The sequence below is a fragment of the Bubalus bubalis genome, chromosome 13 (assembly GCF_019923935.1).
Source record: "Bubalus bubalis isolate 160015118507 breed Murrah chromosome 13, NDDB_SH_1, whole genome shotgun sequence".
NCBI lineage: Eukaryota > Metazoa > Chordata > Mammalia > Artiodactyla > Bovidae > Bubalus > Bubalus bubalis.
In genome coordinates, this window is record NC_059169.1 from 83,317,680 (window position 1) to 83,336,401 (window position 18,722).

Sequence of the window (18,722 nt, forward strand, 5' to 3'; positions counted from 1 at the left end):
TTTTTTCTGAATGTTGAGTTTTAAGCCAACTTTTTAACTCTTATCTTTCACTTTCATCAAGAGGCTCTTTAGTTCTTCTTCACTTTCTGTCTTCAGCCCAGCACTTCTCATGATGTCCTCTGCATATAAGTTCAACAAACAGGGAGACAATATACAGCCTTGACATACTCCTTTCCCATCTTTCCATTCAGGCTTATGTTTGAACATAAGTTTTTAGTTGGTTGGGTAAATCTAAGCAAGAAATCGTTTGATCACAGAGTCAGCATATGTACTATTATTATTTAATGTCAACCTATCTTACAAAGTGGCTGCACCAGTTCACGTTCCCCTCAGTACTCACTCTCTGGAGAAGGAAATGGTAACCCACTCTGGTATTCTTGGCCTGGATAATTCCATGGACTGAGGAGCCTGAAGGGCTACAGTCCATGGGATTGCAAAGAGTTGAACACGACTGAGCTACTAACACAAACACACACACACACAGTAGCAAATGAAAGTTCTTGCTCCACAGCCTGGTCAACACTTAAAGCAGTCATTGTTTCAGAGTTTGGCTTTTCTAATATGTACATGGTGATAATATGTTGTTATTTTAATTTTCAATTCCCTAATGACATGTTATATTTTGTATAACATATAACTTTTTTATAATCTATTTGCCATCTGTCTGCTATATTTGGTGAGACATCTTTTAAGGTCTTTTTTCACATTTTTAATCACATTGTTTATCATTTTATTGAATTTTAGGCATTCTTTGCATGTTTTGGATAGTAATTCTGTATCAGTTATATCTTTTTAAAGCATTTCCCCCCAAAATCTATGGCTTTTATCTTCACTCTTTTGATGCTGTCTTCATTTTTTCTTCAGCAGACCAGGAGATTTTAATTTTAATGAAGCACAACTTATCAAATGTTTATTTTATGGATCATTGCTTTTATATTGGAAACTGTGACAGCTTTTCTCTTCTTGGACTCTAAAATCACTGAAGATGGTGACTGAAGCCATGAAATAAGAAGACAGTGCTTCTTGGAAGAAAAGTTATGACAAACCGAGACAGTGTGTTGAAAAGCAGCGACATCACTCTGCCGACAAATGTCCATATAGTCAAGGATATGGTCTTCCCAGTAGTCATGTGTGGAGATGAGAACTGGACCATAAAGAAGGCTGAGCACTGAAGAATTGATGACTTCAAACCGTGATTCTGGAGAAGTCTCCTGAGAGCCCTTTGGACAGCAAGGATATCAAGCCACTCAATACTAAAGGAAATCAATCCTAAATACTCATTGCAAAAACTGATGCTGAAACTGAAGCTCCAGTATTTTGGTCACCTCTGAACAGCTGACTCATTGGAAAAGTCTTTGATGCTGGGAAAGATTGAGGACAGAAGGAGAGGAAGGCATCGGAGGATGAGATGGCTGGATGGCATCACCAATGCAATAGACATTAATGTGGGCAAACGTCAGGAGATGGTGAGGTACAGGAAGGACTGGAGTGTTGCTGTCCACATAGTCACAAATAGTCAGACATGACTGGGTGAATGGACAACAACTTCTGTACTGTATTTAAAAGAGTATTGTGATAACTGAGGAGTTTTATGCTAATCATTTTATATTTAACTTATATGCAGAGAAAATAATGTGAAATTCTAGGCTGGAAACTAGGATCAAGATTACTGGGAGAAATATCAACAACCTCAGAAATGCAGATGATACCATTTTCTTTTTTAAGATTTCATATATAGGCAATATCATATGATATTTATCTTTGTCTGACTTGCTTCATTCAGTATGACAATATCTAGGTTCATCCATGTTGCTGCAAATGGCATTATTTCATTTTTTTTTCATGGTTGAGCAATACTTCATTATATATGTACTACATATTCTTTATTCATTCATCTGTCAGTGGAGATTTGGGTTGCTTCCATGTCCTGGTTATTGTAAATAGTGTTGTAATGAACAATGAGGTACAAGTATAATTGTGCTGCAATGAACAACAGGGTACAAGTATATTTTAAAATTACAGTAAGCCCCTTATATAACAAACAAATTCCATTCTGAGAACACATTTTTAAGTCTAATTTGTTCATAAGGTCAACAAAGTTAGCTTGGGTACCCAACTAACACAATGGGTTATATAATAATGTACTGAAACAGGTTTGCAATAATTTTCACACAAATAATACATAAAAAACAAACACAAAAAAATATTTTAATCTTATAGGATGGTACCTTAAAATTACAGTAACATAGTACAACAGCTGATATTTAGTGAAGAGGCAAGAAGAGTTACTGACTGGGGGAGGGAGAAGAGGTGGGAGATAGTAGAGATGAAAGATTTTCAGCAATAGAAGATGGCAAGGTATACTTTCACATGTCTCACATTGATATAATATGGGTTTGCATCTTAGAGCTCACAACTTGAGGGTTTATATAAGGGGGATTTACTGTATGGTTTTCTCTGGATACAGCTCCAGGAGTGGGATTGTTAGATAATATAGTACCTCTATTTTTAGTTTTTAAAGGAACCTCCATGCTGTTCTCCATAGTGGCTGTACCAAGTTACATCCCCACCAATGCTGTAGAATGGCTCCCTTTTTTCCACACCCTCTCCAGCATTTATCATTTGCAGATTTTTTGATGATGACCATTCTGATCACTGTGAAGTGATACCTCATTGTAGTTTTGGATAATTAGTGATACTGAGCATGTTTTCACGTGGTTATTGACCATCTGTATGTTTTTTTGGGAGGAAGTCTATTTAGCACCCCTGCCCCCCCCCCTTTTTTTGTGCTTGGGTTACTAGTTTCTCTCAGTTTTCTTTTAAAATTGAGGTACAGATCCCAAACTGCAAAATAACATGCTTCCTAAGTGTAGCCTATTACTTATATTTTCACGGATCTCTACAGATTATCCTGCTTTGCATTCTGCTTGTAAATAGGGCAACTTTGGGTCCAAATAATAGTTGGCCTTTAGAACAAGATGTAAAATCATAGCTTGCTACTTATGCTAATCCACTGAATATGAAATATCTGTTGAGACTTCCCAAAACAATCAGTTTTGAATGATCTATACTTCCCGATGGAGGTATCAAATCAGACTGAATTAGATGAAGTGGAACTGCTGTGAAAAAGCCATTATTTATCTCCAAAAAAGTGAAACAGAGCAACAAACAGTGCATGTCTTATCCTATCCATCATGCACACAATTTTAAAGTGCTTATAAGAAAACCATAGATTAATAATGGACTCCTCTCTCAGAATTTTGAAAAATATTTTAACTTAAATTACAAGCATTCAGTAAGACTCATTATATTTGAATTTTGAAAACAAACAGGCAAAAAAAGGAAAACCAAAAACAAAAAGCTTTGAGCTTTCTTATTCCCACTATTTTTTATCAACTATGCATTCAGTTGCTCAGTTTTGTCCAACTCTTTGTGACCCCATGAACTGTACCACATCAGGCTCCTCTGTCCATTGGATTCTCCAGGCAAGAACACTTTAGTGGATTTCCATGCCCTCCTTCAGGGGATCTTCCTGACACAGCATCTCCTGTGTCTCCTGTGTTGTAGACAGATTCTTTACCTGCTGAGCCATTGGGGAAGACTCAACTATACACTCAATTGAAGAATATCAAATTCATTTGATATTCGTGAATGAACTTTGAGAAGTTACAGTAAGAATAACTTTATTATGGGAAATCCATCAGAAAACCAACTTGATAGCCTGTTTCCCCAAACTGTTGTAAACACAGGCAATGGTAACCCATAGACATATCAGTGGAGCTCACATACCATTAATTTAGTGAAGATATGACCTCAATGTGGTGTCTGATGACCTAGTCAGTTGTAGAAGGAAACATGTCTGAAAGGAGTTGTTCAACCCTAGTATATTAAGATACATGTGTAGATGCAATCATTCATTCAGTCAATATTTACTGAGTTCCTACCATGTTCCAGGCATTATTTAGAGATATATCAGAAAACTAAAACAGCAAAAGCTAAACTGAAATAATTTCTTTTCAATTGGAGTAAGAAATAGTAAACTAAATAAATAAGTATATCATATTGTAAGTTACAAAGCAATAAAGTGCTGTGAGAAAGGCTAAAGGAAGTAAATCAAACCAGGTCTACTAGAAAAAGCAGTTAAAATTATAAATAAGGTGGTCAGGTAAGGTCTTATTGAGAGGATACTATTTGGGTAAATTCTTAATGAACTTGAGGAAATGAGCCAGGTCAATGATATTAGAATACTTCAGGAAAAGAAAATAGTGCAAAAGCCTTGACATGGGAGTATGTCTGGAGTGTTCAGGGACAGCAAAATAGTTAAGTAGAATAAATAAGGGCAGAAGAATAGGAGCTAACTTTAGAGGGATTAACAAGAGCCTGAACTGTGTAAGATCTTGTTTGACATTTGCTTGGAGTAAAAAGTGGCACCACGGAAGTAGTGGAGGATGAAAACAGACTGACATGAAGTGATTAAATATTTAACAGACTAACTGTGACTGTTATATTGGGCATAAACAGGAATAATGCAAGAGTATAAGCAGGAAAAATAGAGGTCCTTACAATCTACTGAGTGGGAAAAAAAAAAAAAAAGGCAAGGATGTCTTGAATAAGGGTGATAGTGGGAGAAGTTGATGGTGATGGATCTGAGACTTAATTGGAAGGATTTTCTGAATGATTGAATATAAATTTGGAGAAAAAAATGTCTTTAATCTTGGGGAGATTACCTTTATTAGGAGACTGTGATAGGAACAGGTTTGAATACAAAGAATCAGAGCTGGTTTATGTTATTTTGTGATGCTTTATAAGCATTCAGTTTGAATTGTGAAGACAAGAGGTAAAGTAGCATTTCTTTAAAATACATTGTGGAGAACTAAACTTGTTAAATATATCAGAACTTGTTAAATAATAATTAAAACAAATATTTTGAATATGACAATAAAATATCTAATTTTCCTTCTATATCATATTTTATTTTAATTAATTTGTGAACAGTAACCCTATGTGTCTGTTCTAATCACAAATATTCTATAGGCTTTAACATAATCTTTTCAAACATGATTGTTTTTGCCTTCATCTTAACTATTAAGCAAATAAGTAAACGGGTTTTTTTTTTTTACTCATTTCTCTGCAAAAAAAGAAAAAGAAAACTCTCAAATTAATAAACTGAGTATTAATATCTAACTTTGAATGTTCATTAACAACTTTGGAGAAGTTCTAATTAGGGCAGATTTGCTATCACATTTTAAGAAAATGTGCAAATCCAAGACAGTGTCTAATTATAATATTTCATACATAAAAAAGCTAACAAAAGTTTTGATTGTGCTGATCATCTTCTCTTGTTAAAATAAATATTAAAGCTTTCTTAAAATTGATTGTCAAAATATGTTATATTTATGTTAAATACAAAAAATAAAACTATTACAAAATAATACTGTAACATTTCTATCAAATCATATTAAATCTTTCCCAACGAACTAAATATTAGAAATAAGTTGTGATGTTTAAGTGAGTAGTACTATATTTAACTGATTCCGATATATCTGTAACATCAGGACAAGCCTTGTAATTTGATTTGGAAGTGCTTTTCTTTTTAATGGTACTTAAACTAAAGGTGTTTTAACTATTAAAATGTTTGAACAAATTATGGCATAGTAACAATTATTTACTATACCATAATGATTACAATCAAACATCACAAACTAACCAAACTGATCACATGGACTACAAACTTGTCTAACTCAGTGAAACTATGAGCCATGCCGTGTAGGGCCACCAAAGATGGACGGGTCATGGTGCAGAGTTCTGACAAAATGTGGTCCTCTGGAGAAGGGAATGGCAACCCACTTCAGTATTCTTGCCTCGAGAACCCCATGAACAGTATGAAAAGGCCATATATATATATATATATATATATATATATATATATAACACTGAAAGATGAACTATCCAGGTTGGTAGGTGCCCAACATGCTACTGGACAAGAGTGGAGAAGTAATTCCAGAACAAATAAAGAGGCAGAGAATAAGCAAAAACAACAGCTGTGGATGTGACTGGTGATAGAAATAAAGCCAGATGCTGTAAAGAATAATATTGCATAGGAACCTGCAAAGTTATGTCCTTGAATCAAGGTATGTTGAAAGTGGTCAAACAGGAGATGGAGTAAAAAGAGTAAACATAGACATTTTAGGAATCAGTGAACTAAAATGGATTGGAATTTAATTCCTACGACCATTATGTCTACTACTGTAGGCAAGAATCCCTTAAAAGAAATGGAGTACCCCTCATAGTCAACAAAAGAATCCTAAATGCAGTACTTGGGTACAATCTCAAAAATGACAGAATAATTTATGTTTGTTTCCAAGGCAAACCATTCAATATCACAGTAATCCAAGTCTGTGCCCCAACCACTAATGCCAAAGAAGCTGAAGTTGAATGGGTCTAAGATGACCTACAATATCTTCTAGAACTTAACACCAAAGAATGATGTCCTTTTCATTATAGGGGACTGAAAAGAAAATGTAGGAAGTCAAGAGAGACCTGGAGTAACAGGCAAGTTTTCCCTTGTAGTACAAAATGAAGCAGGGCAAAGGCTGCAATGCACTGGTCATAGCAAACCAGTGCAAACACTCCCTTCCAATAGTACAAGAGATGACTGTACATGTCGACATCACCAGATGGTCGATACAAAAATCAGATTGATTATAACTGTTGCAGCCAAAGATGGAGAAGCTCTATACAATCAGAAAAAAAACAATACCAGGAGTTGACTGTGACTCAACTCATGAGCTCCTTATTGCCAGATTCAGACTTAAATTGAAGAAAGTAGGAAAAACCACTAGACCATTCAGGTATGACCTAAATCAAATCCCTTAAGATTATACAGTGGAAGTGACAAATAGATTCAAGGGATTACATCTGACAGAGTGCCTGAATAACTATGGACAGAGGATCAGGACATTATACACGAGACAGAGATCAAGACCATCCTCAAGAAAAAGAAATGCAAAAAAGGCAAACTGGTTGTCTGAGGACACCTTACAAATAGTTGAGAAAAAAAGAGAATTCAAAGGTAAAGGAGAAAAGGAAAGACATACTGATTTGAATACAGAGTTCCAAACAAGAGCAAGGAGAGATAAGAAAGCATTCCTTAGTGAACAACGTGAAAAAATAAAGGAAAACAATAGAATGGGAAAGACTAGAGATCTCTTCAAGAAAATTAAGGATACCAAGGGAATATTTCATGCAAAGATGGGCACAATAAAGGACAGAAACCATATGAACCTAACAGAAGGAGAATATATTAAGAAGAGGTGACAAGAATACTCAGAAGAACTATACAAAAATACCTTAATGACCCAGATAATCATAATGGTGTGATCCCTCATCTAGAGCAAGACATCCTGGAATCTGAAGTCAAGTGGGCCTTGGGAAGGTTCACTACGAGCAAAGAGGTGGAGGTGATGGAAATTGAGCTAAGCTATTTCAAGTTTTAAAAGATGATGCTGTTAAAGTGCTGCACACAATATGTCAGCAAATTTGGAAAACTAAGTAGTGGACACAGAACTGGAAAAGGACAGTTTTCATTCCAATCCCAAAGAAAGACAATGCTAAAGAATGCTCAAACTACCACACAATTGCACTCATCTCACACACTAGCAAAGTAATCCTCAAAATTCTCCAAGTCAGGCTTCAACAGTACTTGAACTGTAAACTTCCAGATGTTAAAGTGGGATTTAGAAAAGGCAGAGGAACCAGAGATCAAGTTGCGAACATCCATTGGACATAGAAAAAGCAAGAGAGTTCCAGAAAAACATCTACTTCTGCCTTTTTGACTATGCCAAAGCCTCTGACTGTGTGGATCACAAAACAGTGGAAAATTCTTCAAGATATTGAACTAACAGACTACCCTACATGAGTCATGAGAAATCTATAAGTAGGTCAAGAGGCAACAATTAGAACCAGACATCGAGTAATGGACTTAGTTCCAAATTGGGAAAGGAGTACATCAAGGCTGCATATTGTCACCCTGCTTATTTAACTTATATGCAGATACTTCGTGCAAAATGCTGAGCTGAATGAAGCACAAGTTGGAATCACGATTGCAGGGAGAAATAACAATAACCTCAAATATACAGATGACACCACCCATATGGCAGAGAGTGAAGAGGAACTAAAGCACCTCTTGATGAAAGTGAAAGAAGAGAGTGAAAAAACTGGCTTGAAACTCAGCATTCAAAAAACGAAGATCGTGGCATCTGGTCCCGTCACTTCATGGCAAATAGATGGGGAAACAATGGAAACAGTGACAGACTTTATTTTCTTGGGCTCCAAAATCACTGCAGATGGTGACTGCAGCCATGACATTCAAAGACACTTGCTCCTTGGAAGTAAAACTATGCTCAGCCTATACATTTTATTAAAAAGCAGAGCTGACAAATGTTCATACAGTCAGAGCTCTATTTTTTTTTCAGTAGTCATGTATGGATGTGAAAATTAGGCTATAAAGGAACCTGAGTGCTGAAGAATTGATTCTTTTGAACTGTGGTGTTGGAGAAGACTCTTGAGTGTCCCTTGGGCAGCAAGGAGATCCACCCAGTCCATCCTAAAGGAAATAAGTCCTGAATATTCATTAGAATGACTGATTCTGAAGCTCCAATACTTTGGCCACCTGATGTGAAGAACTACTCATTAGAAAAGACCCTGATGCTGGGAAAGGTTGAAGGCGGGAGGAGAAGGGGACAACAGAAAATTAGATGGTTGGATGGCATCACTGACTCAATGGGCATGAGTTTGAGCAATCTCTGGGAGTTGGTGATGGACAGGGAGGCCTGGCGTGCTGCAGTCCACAGGAGTCACAAAGAGTCAGATATGACTGAGTGACTGAACTAAACAGTTATGTATTAAATTGTATCACATATCTAACAGAGTACTAAATTTTTTTAATAATTTGGCAAGATTCTTTCTTTCTGCAAGATACTGAGGCCTAGAGAAGCACAGTCAATACCTAAAATGACACAGGTAGTAAGTGACAGAAACAGAATCACATTCATGTACTACTGTGTCCAAAAGTGTAATCTTATTCACTATATTGTATTTATTTCAACAACTTTCTATCAATGTCGTTGCCATGTGAATTGAGGGTTTACAAAACCCAGCCTCTAGTTTAAGACCAAATGGAGCTATGGAGTTGAGGGTAGGGAAACAGAACAGAAGCATATATTTTTAGACTAAAAAACTTATATTTTTAGTCTCCTCAAAACCTACTGTGATATATCTAATGGCCAATGTTTATGCCTTGGCAATGTCTTTATTTTGTCCCACAATCAGTTTTAATACATTCTCCAAGGTGCACTGAGCCACCTCTCACACAGTCACCTTGAACAGCCTGGTCAAGTGGTGGATATCAATGACTAACAAGGGACTCTTCATTCAGTTCATTTCAGTTGCTTAGTCATATCTAACTCTTTGTGACCCCATAGGCTGCATCACACCAGGCCACCTTGTCCATCACCAACTCCTGGAGTTTATTCAAACTCATGTCCATTGAGTCGGTGATGCCATCCAACCATCTCATCCTCTGTTGTCCCCTTCTCCTCCTGCCCTCAATCCCTCCCAGTATCAGGGTCTTTTCCAATGAGTCAGCTCTTCCCATCAGGTTGCTGAAGTATTGGAGTTTCAGCTTCAACATCAGTCTTTCCAGTGAATATTCAGGACTGATTTCCTTAACCATTGACTGGTTGGATTTTCTTGCAGTCCAAGGAACTCTCAAGAGTCTTCTCCAACACCATAGTTCAAAACCATCAATTATTCGGCACTCAGCTTTCTTTTCTTTTTTTCTTTTTCTTTTTTCTTTTTTTTTTTTTTTGCATGTAAAATATGTTTTATTGTCCTTTAAAAGGGCTCAGGGTTTGGTTTTAAATCAGGCTGCACACCTTTCATCAGTCTGACATCTCTCTCACCATATCAAACTGGCTTCAGCTAGCAATACTTCATTAAATCCGAAAGAAAAAAAAATTTTAATTTTGAAGAAAATCCAGTTTTGAGAACAATTAACATTATTCTGTAATTTAAAACAATATGAGGGCTAATGTTTCATGTTATTTTACATACCCTTCTCCTCATAGAGAACCAGGAATGTAATTTTCCTAACTCAGGCAGGCACTGTTACTGGTGGATACTGCACACTCACTCGCTCGCTCACTCACTCACACACACACACACACTCTCTCACTCTCTCTCTCTTCCCCCTTCCTCTCCCCCTCCCTTCTTCTCTCCCTCCAAACAACAAAAACCAGAGTATGTCAAAGGAAAAAGGTTTGTTATGGTATTGATCAAAACCCTTGGAGTCAACAGTCTATCTGAGCTTAGAGGGTATGCTGTTTTGATCTTGAGCCTATGTTAAAGGAATCCACTGTCAGATTCTGAAATAAAGAACTTTGGATAGTACCATCATTTTTTCACCTTAAAATCCTAGAGACAATTTCAAAAAGCATTATTTTGCTTTGTTTTTTGGAACAGGGGAGGAGAGAATCTACAGATTTTCATTTATTTAAAAATCAAAAACAGCTCGGCACAGGAAATAGGCAGTTCACATAGCCACCCAACATCTGAGGTATCATCAGTGTGAGACAAGGTCCTGGTCCATTCCTACGGGCCTAGCTGATCCTAACAAAATGGGAAGTTTAAGGCTCTGCATAGCAAATTCCAACAGGACAAGATGACCCTAAGACTCCATTCAAATCCTTAGAAGCAGAGCACTATTAATTATGCAATATTCAAATGGAGAGTGCAAGAACCCCTGATGGTATCATCCAACTTGCTCTGTCAATGCAGCCTGGTCACAACAGCAAAGGAGCAGAAAAACAGCTTTTCTAGATCACTACATTAAACCCAGCAAAGAATCTGCAGAAATGACACTACACCACCGCACTAGCCACAGTCCCTTTGCTGCTCTATGTCTCTCTTCTAACCCCGTTATGGCCTGTGGACACATACTCACTAGGCATTGTTTAGAGTCCAATTCTCACATCCATACATGACCACTGGAAAAACCATAGCTTTGAGTAGACAGATCCTTGTTGTCAAAAAAATGTCTCTTCTTTTTAATATGCTGTCTAGGTTGGTCATAGCTTTCCTTCCAAAGAGCAAACATCTTTTGGATTCATGGCTGCTGTCACCATCTGCAGTCATTTTGGAGCCCCCAAAAATAAAGTCAGCCACTGTTTCCCCATCTGTTTGCCATGAAATGATGGGACTAGATGTCATGATCTTAGTTTTCTGAATGTTGAGTTTTAAGCCAACTTTTTCACTCTCCTCTTTCACTTTCATCAAGAGGCTATTTATTTCTTCTTCACTTTCTGCCATAAGGATGGTGTCATCTGCATATCTGAAGTTACTCATATTTCTCCCAGCAATATTAATTCCAGCTTGTGCTTCCTCCAGCCCAGCGTTTCTCATGATGTACTCTTCATGTAAGTTAAATAAGCAGGGTAACAATAGACAGCGTTGATGCACTACTTTCCCAATTTGGAACCAGTCTGTTGCTTCATGTCCAGTTCTAACTGTTGCTACTTCACGTGCATACAGTTTTCTCAAGAGGCAAGTCAGGTGGTCTGGTAGTCCCATCTCTTGAAGAATTTTCCAGTTTTCTGATCCATTAGTCAAAGGCTTTGGCATTGTCAAAAAATCAGAAGTAGTTGCTTTTCTGAAGCTCTCTTGTTTTTTCAATGATTCAACTGATGTTGGCAGTTTGTTTTCTGGTTCCTCTGCCTTTTCTAAAACCAGATTGAACATCTGGAAGTTCATGGTTCACGGAGTGTTGAAGACTGGCTTGGAGAATTTTGAGCATTACTTTGCTAGCGTGTGAGATGAATGCATTTGTGTAGTACTTTGAATATTCTCTGGCATTACCTTTCCTTGGGATTGGAATGAAAAGTAACCAGTCCTGTGGGCACTGCTGAGTTTTCCAAATTTGCTGGCACATTGAATGCAGCACTTTCGCAGTATCATCATTTAGGATTTGAAATAGCTCAACTGAAATTCCATCACCTTCACCACCTTTGTTCGTAGTAATGCTTCCTAAGGCCCACTTGACTTCACATTCCAGGATGTTTGGCTCTGGGTGAGTGATCATACCTTTGTGATTATCTGGGTCATGAAGATCTTTTTCATAAAGTTTTTCTGTGTATTCTTGCCACTTCTTCATAATATCTTCTGCTTCTGTTAGGTCCATACAATTTCTGTCCTTTATTGCTCCCATTTTTGCAAGAAGTATTCCCGTGGTATCTCTTGATGAGATCTCTAGTCTTTCCCATTCTATTGTTTTCCTCTATTTATTTCCACTGATATCTGAAGAAGGCTTTCTTTTCTTTCCTCGCTATTCTTTATAGCAAAGATCTTCATTACTTGAGTTTTAAACTCAGTCTGTTGGGTTTCTGAGATATCAGCAGTATTTGTTACACATGCTGTAAAGTTGGGATTTTCTATCAGTTTCTAACATAATTTGAATCTTTATACAGTCACTTTCGGAATGGGGGAGGTAAAAAAAGAACTAGCATTTCTACTAGTCGGTTTTTGACCAATATGAACAATATCTATTCATAATTGAAACTGCACCTCCAGCAGTGGACTTAGATGGAACATCAGACTGTATATCTGTGCATAAATCTTCATAAAGATATTTGGCATGTGAAGCAAAAATATCTCTTTGTGGAGTTAAGTATATTTATATCTCAGTGAACTACCACAAGTGTTCTATACTCTGAAAGAGGATAGTCAGACCAGCTACCAAATTCTTAAAAGGCTATGTAACACCCAAAACTGAAAGCAGAATCATGCAGAACTGGATATTGTTTTCATCATATTATTTTAAAATAATATGCTTTTTTGAAGTAAAAACTATCAGAGTGATTTTCTCTCTAGATGATATGAGAGTCCAGTAAATATCAAGAAGGCTTAATATTGATTCCCATTTAGGAAATAATTTGGCCCAACAATTTTGCTTAAAGGTAATCCTTAAGCAAGAACTATAAAATGTGTGGATAAGGCAATCAGTTCCAAATAACCAAGCCAAAAGGGCAAAGATAAACTATATTTTGGAAGCTAAAGGCATTAGAGGAGATGGTGTTAAAGGTTTAGTCACTAAGTCATGTCTGACTCTTGCAACCCCATGGACAGTAACCCACCAGGCTACTCTGTGCATGGGGTTTCCCAGGCAAGAATACTGAAGTGGGCTGCCATTTCCTTCTCCAAGGGATCTTCCCGACCCAGGAATCAAACCCAGATCTATTGCACTGCCAGTGGATTCTTTACAAAGTGAGACATCAAGATATGTATAAAATGATGAAGGAAAAAGGTGACTGTAAACAAGCAGAAGCAAGGGGATAAAAGAGGCAAGATTTGGGTATGAGGTAAGGACTATTAGGAGTGAAAAACAGCAAATCTCACTTCCTAGCCATTAAATTCTTTATGGCTTTCCTTCTGTATCACAGTGGAAAGAGCTCTGTAGTTTCTGCCTCCTGTCAGCAATAAGAAAATAATCTAGATTTAACTACAGTTTACAGGTTAGAGAAATGGAAATGAAACAAATGAATTTAGTAAGACTTATAAAAAAAGGAAGAAAACATTTACCTAGTGCTACCAGTGTTTTCAATTTCTCCTCAATCACATGTTAAAGTGTTTAAATAGGACCTAAAAATCTAAGAATAATGTTCTGCTTATTCTACAAACAAAACAAATATCTGATCAATGATACAAAATATTTTTGGCACTTTGTTCTTTCCATCACAGCAAAAAATAATAATAATAATAATGTTTCATATCCCCTGATTTGCATATCCTGCATTCTTCATAAATATATTTCATCTAAAAATATTTGAAAGAATATTAAACACATTTTTCTTATTAGTTAACATTTAATTTTTTATACATACATAGCAATTTAATCACACAGATTTTTCTGGCATAAGATCTTGGGATAATTGAACACATATCAGTCATAAATATGTCATGATAATGTCAATTTAGTTTTAAGTCTAGCTTTCTAAATTGCATTTTTAGAAGCAGAATTTCTTACTTTGTTTTGTGTCTTTCGTGACTATTACAAATTGTTGGTTTTGGATAATTCTATTATGCATTATTCATTCATTTATAAATCTATTGGCAAAATAACCCAACTAAAAATAATGTACCTATATTCCTACTGCTGGAAATTCAAAGACAATTACGTCACAAACCTAGAATCAAATTACTTAACCAGATAAGGGAAACCATGCCAAACAATAAATTTGGGAGGATGTGATACAAGCTGGAATCAATAACCTCAGATATGCAGATGACACTACCCTTATGGCAGAAAGTGAAGAGGAACTCAAAAGCCTCTTGATGAAAGTGAAAGTGGAGAGTGAAAAAGTTGGCTTAAAGCTCAACATTCAGAAAACGAAAATTATGGCATCCGGTCCCATCACTTCATGGGAAATAGATGGGGAAACAGTGGAAACAGTATCAGACTTTATTTTTCTGGGCTCCAAAATCACTGCAGATGGTGACTACAGCCATGAAATTAAAAGATGCTTACTCCTTGGAAGGAAAGTTATGACCAACCTAGATAGCATATTCAAAAGCAGAGACATTACTTTGCCAACAAAGGTTCATCTAGTCAAGGCTATGGTTTTTCCTGTGGTCATGTATGGACGTGAGAGTTGGACTGTGAAGAAGGCTGAGCACCAAAGAATTGATGCTTTTGAACTGTCATGTTGGAGGAGACTCTTGAGAGTCCCTTGGACTGCAAGGAGATCCAACCAGTCCATTCTGAAGGAGATCAGCCCTGGGATTTCTTTGGAAGGAATGATGCTAAAGCTGAAACTCCAGTACTTTGGCCACCTCATGCAAAGAGTTGATTCATTGGAAAAGACTCTGATGCTGGGAGGGATTGGGGGCAAGAAGAGAAGGGGATGACAGAGGATGAGATGGCGGGATGGCATCACTGACTCAATGGACGTGAGTCTGGGTGAACTCCGGGAGTTGGTGATGGACAGGGATGCCTGATGTGCTGCGATTCATGGGGTAGCAAAGAGTCGGACACGACTGAGAGACTGATCTGATCTGATCTGATACATAACATAAGATAATTTTGTTCTAAGAAAACAAATGAAATAGTGATTCTTTCTGGATGGTTTGTAAAATAGTCTAAATAAGCAAACTTAATCTGGCTCTTAAAATAAGGTACACATATACATGAAGAAAGCAACAGTAATGTACTTATATTGTCTAATTGTATTTCTTTTGTACGTGCAAAACTAATATCATTAATAAAATTTTGTTTAAATATCACTCATTGATAAAATGTTATGAACAAGTGTCCCTTATCCTTTCAGAGTTCTGATTGTCAGGCTATACCTATTTTTTTTTTCTAAATTATAACAGTTTTGCCATTTTGGATATGCTAATTACTATTTTTTTTTAATTTTATTTTATTTTTAAACTTTACATAACTGTATTAGATTTGCCAAATATCAAAATGAATCCGCCACAGGTATACATGTGTTCCCCATCCTGAACCCTCCTCCCTCCTCCCTCCCCATTCCATCCCTCTGGGTCGTCCCAGTGCACCAGCCCCAAGCATCCAGTATCGTGCATCGAACCTGGACTGGCAACTCATTTCATACATGATATTTTACATGTTTCAATGCCATTCTCCCAAATCTTCCCACCCTCTCCCTCTCCCACAGAGTCCATAAGACTGTTCTATACATCAGTGTCTCTTCTGCTAATTACTATTTTTGTGAATTCATGTGTCTTTTCCACTAAGTCAAATTGCAGTAATTATTGTGCTTATATAAAGCATATATATTCAAACAACCAGCATTTTGCAAATAATTGAACAAAGTATGCTCTATACTTTATGTTAAAGTACAGATTTCTGTCTTAAAAGAAAAATTTTCTTGTCAACATTTGAGGAAAGCACACTTATAAATAATTCCATTGAATTAAAAGGCCAAACATATTCTACAGTAAGTACCCTGCATACTAATGAGTTCCGTTCTGAAAGTGCATCCATAAGTCCAATTAGTTCCAAAGTCTGACAAAGTTAGCCTGGATATCCAACTAACACAATCATCTGTACTGTACTGTAATAAGTTTATAATACTTTTCACAAAATAATACATAAAAACAAAACACAAAATGATAACATTTTAACCATACTGTACAAAACCTTGAAAAAGTACAGTAGTCCAGTACAATACTGGTATGCAGGGGCTTGTGTCTAGTAAACAGGCAAGAAGAGCTCCTGACTGGAGGAGGGAGGGAGGGGAAGCAGAGATGGCAGAGATGAAAGTTTGTAACTTGAAGACTTCTTTGCAGAGGGCTTGTATTTGTCAGTTCAGCTTAGGGGCTCAGTCATGTCCGACTCTTTGTTACCCCATGGACTGCAGCACTCCAGGCCTCTCTGTCTATCACCAGTTCCCAAAGTTCACCCAAACCCCTGTCCATTGAGTCGGTGATGCCATCCAGCCATCTCATCCTCTGTCGGCCCATTCTCCTCCTGCCCTCAATCATTCCCAGCATAAGGGTCTTTTCCAAGAAGTCAGCTCTTCCCATCAGGTGACCAAAGTATTAGAGTTTCTGCTTCAATATCAGTACTTCCAATGAACACCCAGGACTGATCTTTAGGATGGACTGGTTGGATCTCCTTGCAGTCCAAGGGACTCTCAAGAGTCTTCTCCAACACCACAGTTCAAAAGCATCAGTTCTTCAGTGCTCAACAGTCTTTATTGTCCAATTCTTACATACATACATGACTACTGGAAAAACCATAGCCTTGACTAGATGGATCTTTGTTGGCAAAGTAATGTTTCTGCTTTTGAATATGCTAAGTTGGTCATAATTTTCCTCCCAAGGAGTAAGCATCTTTTAATTTCTTGGCTGCAGTCACCATCTGCAGTGATTTTGGAGCACCAAAAAATAAAGTCAGCCACTGTTTCCACTGTTTCCCCATCAATTTGCCATGAAGTGATGGGACTGGATGCCATGATCTTAGCTTTCTGAATGTTGAGTTTTAAGCCAACTTTTTCACTCTCATTTTTTACTTTCATCACGAGGCTCTTTAGTTCTTCACTTTCTGCAATAAGGTGATGTCACCTACATATCTGAGGTTACTGATATTTCTCCTGGAAATCTTGATTCCAGCTTGTGCTTCTTCCAGCCTAGTGTCTTTCACGATGTACTCTGCATATAAGGTTAAATAAGCAGGGTGAAATTTTACAGCCTTGACGTACTCCTTTCCCTATTTGGAACTACTCTGTTGTTCCATGTCCAGTTCTAACTGTTGCTTCCTGCCCTGCATACAAGTTTCTCAAGAGGCAGGTCAGGTGGTCTGGTATTCTCATCTCTTGAAGAATTTTCCAGTTTGTTCTGATCCATACAGTAAAAGGCTTTTGCATAGTCAATAAAGCAGAAATAGATGATTTTCTGGAACTCTCTTGCTTTTCAGATAATCCAGTGGATGTTGACAATTTGATCTCTGTTTACTCTGCCTTTTCTAAAACCAGCTTAAAAATCTGGAATTTCACAGTTCACATGTTGCTGAAGCCTGGCTTGGAGAATTTTGAGCATTATTTTACTAGCATGTGAGATAAGTGCAATTGTGTGGTAGTTTGAGCATTCTTTGGCATTGTCTTTCTTTGGGATTAGAATGAAAATTGACCTTTTCCAGTCCCATGGCCACTGCTGAGTTTTCCAAATGTTGCTGTCATATTGAGTACAGCACTTTCACAATATCGTCTTTTAGGATTTGAAATAGCTCAATTGGAATTACATCACATCTACTAGCTTTGTTTGTAGTGATGATTTCTAAGGCCCACTTGACTTCACATTCCAAGATATCTGGCTCTAGGTGAGTGATCACACCTTTGTGATTATCTGGGTCATGAAGATATTTCTTGTATAGTTCTTCTGTATATTCTTGCCATCTCTTTAATACCTTCTGCTTCTGTTAGGTCCATACCATTTCTGTCCTTTATTGAGCCCATCTTTGCATGAAAGTTTCCCTTGGTATCTCTAATTTTCTTGATGAGATCTCTAGTCTTTCCTGATCTATTGCTTTCCTCTATTTCTTTGCAGTGATCACTGAGGAAGGCTTTCTTATCTCTCCTTGCTATTCTTTGGAACTCTGCACTCAAATGGGTATATCTTTCCTTTTCTCCTTTGCTTTTCACTTGTCTCCTTGTATTCTTAAAAGGTCCCAATAGTAGGGACCAATGAACTTTATATTTGTCATTTAACAGTGTATATTTTTATTCTCTTTTTAACTTTGCATTATTTCCTTCATCTCTCGTGCAAACTAACATTATTAGTCAAGTTTTCCTGTCTCATTCAAATCTTAGTTGTAAGCTGTATTTGTAAGTTAGATATGGTTTAATGATTATTAATGCTTTTTAAAATAATATTTGCACAACTGTAATGAAGGCATTTTGTTAATGTATGGCTACTTTTCCCCATAAAACAAAGATATAAAGAAAGATGGTTAATACCATAAATTGGATCTGTATTTTTCTACTAAATTAGTATAATTAACATGAGGGTTGGTTTAATTCTTGTGTAAATAGCCTACTATTCAAAATTTCTTTATATTTTTAGATGAATAAATCTACTTTATTCTTAGGTGTTATAAATATTTATGAAGTTGTATAAATAGACAAATACAGTTTCATTTCTTAATG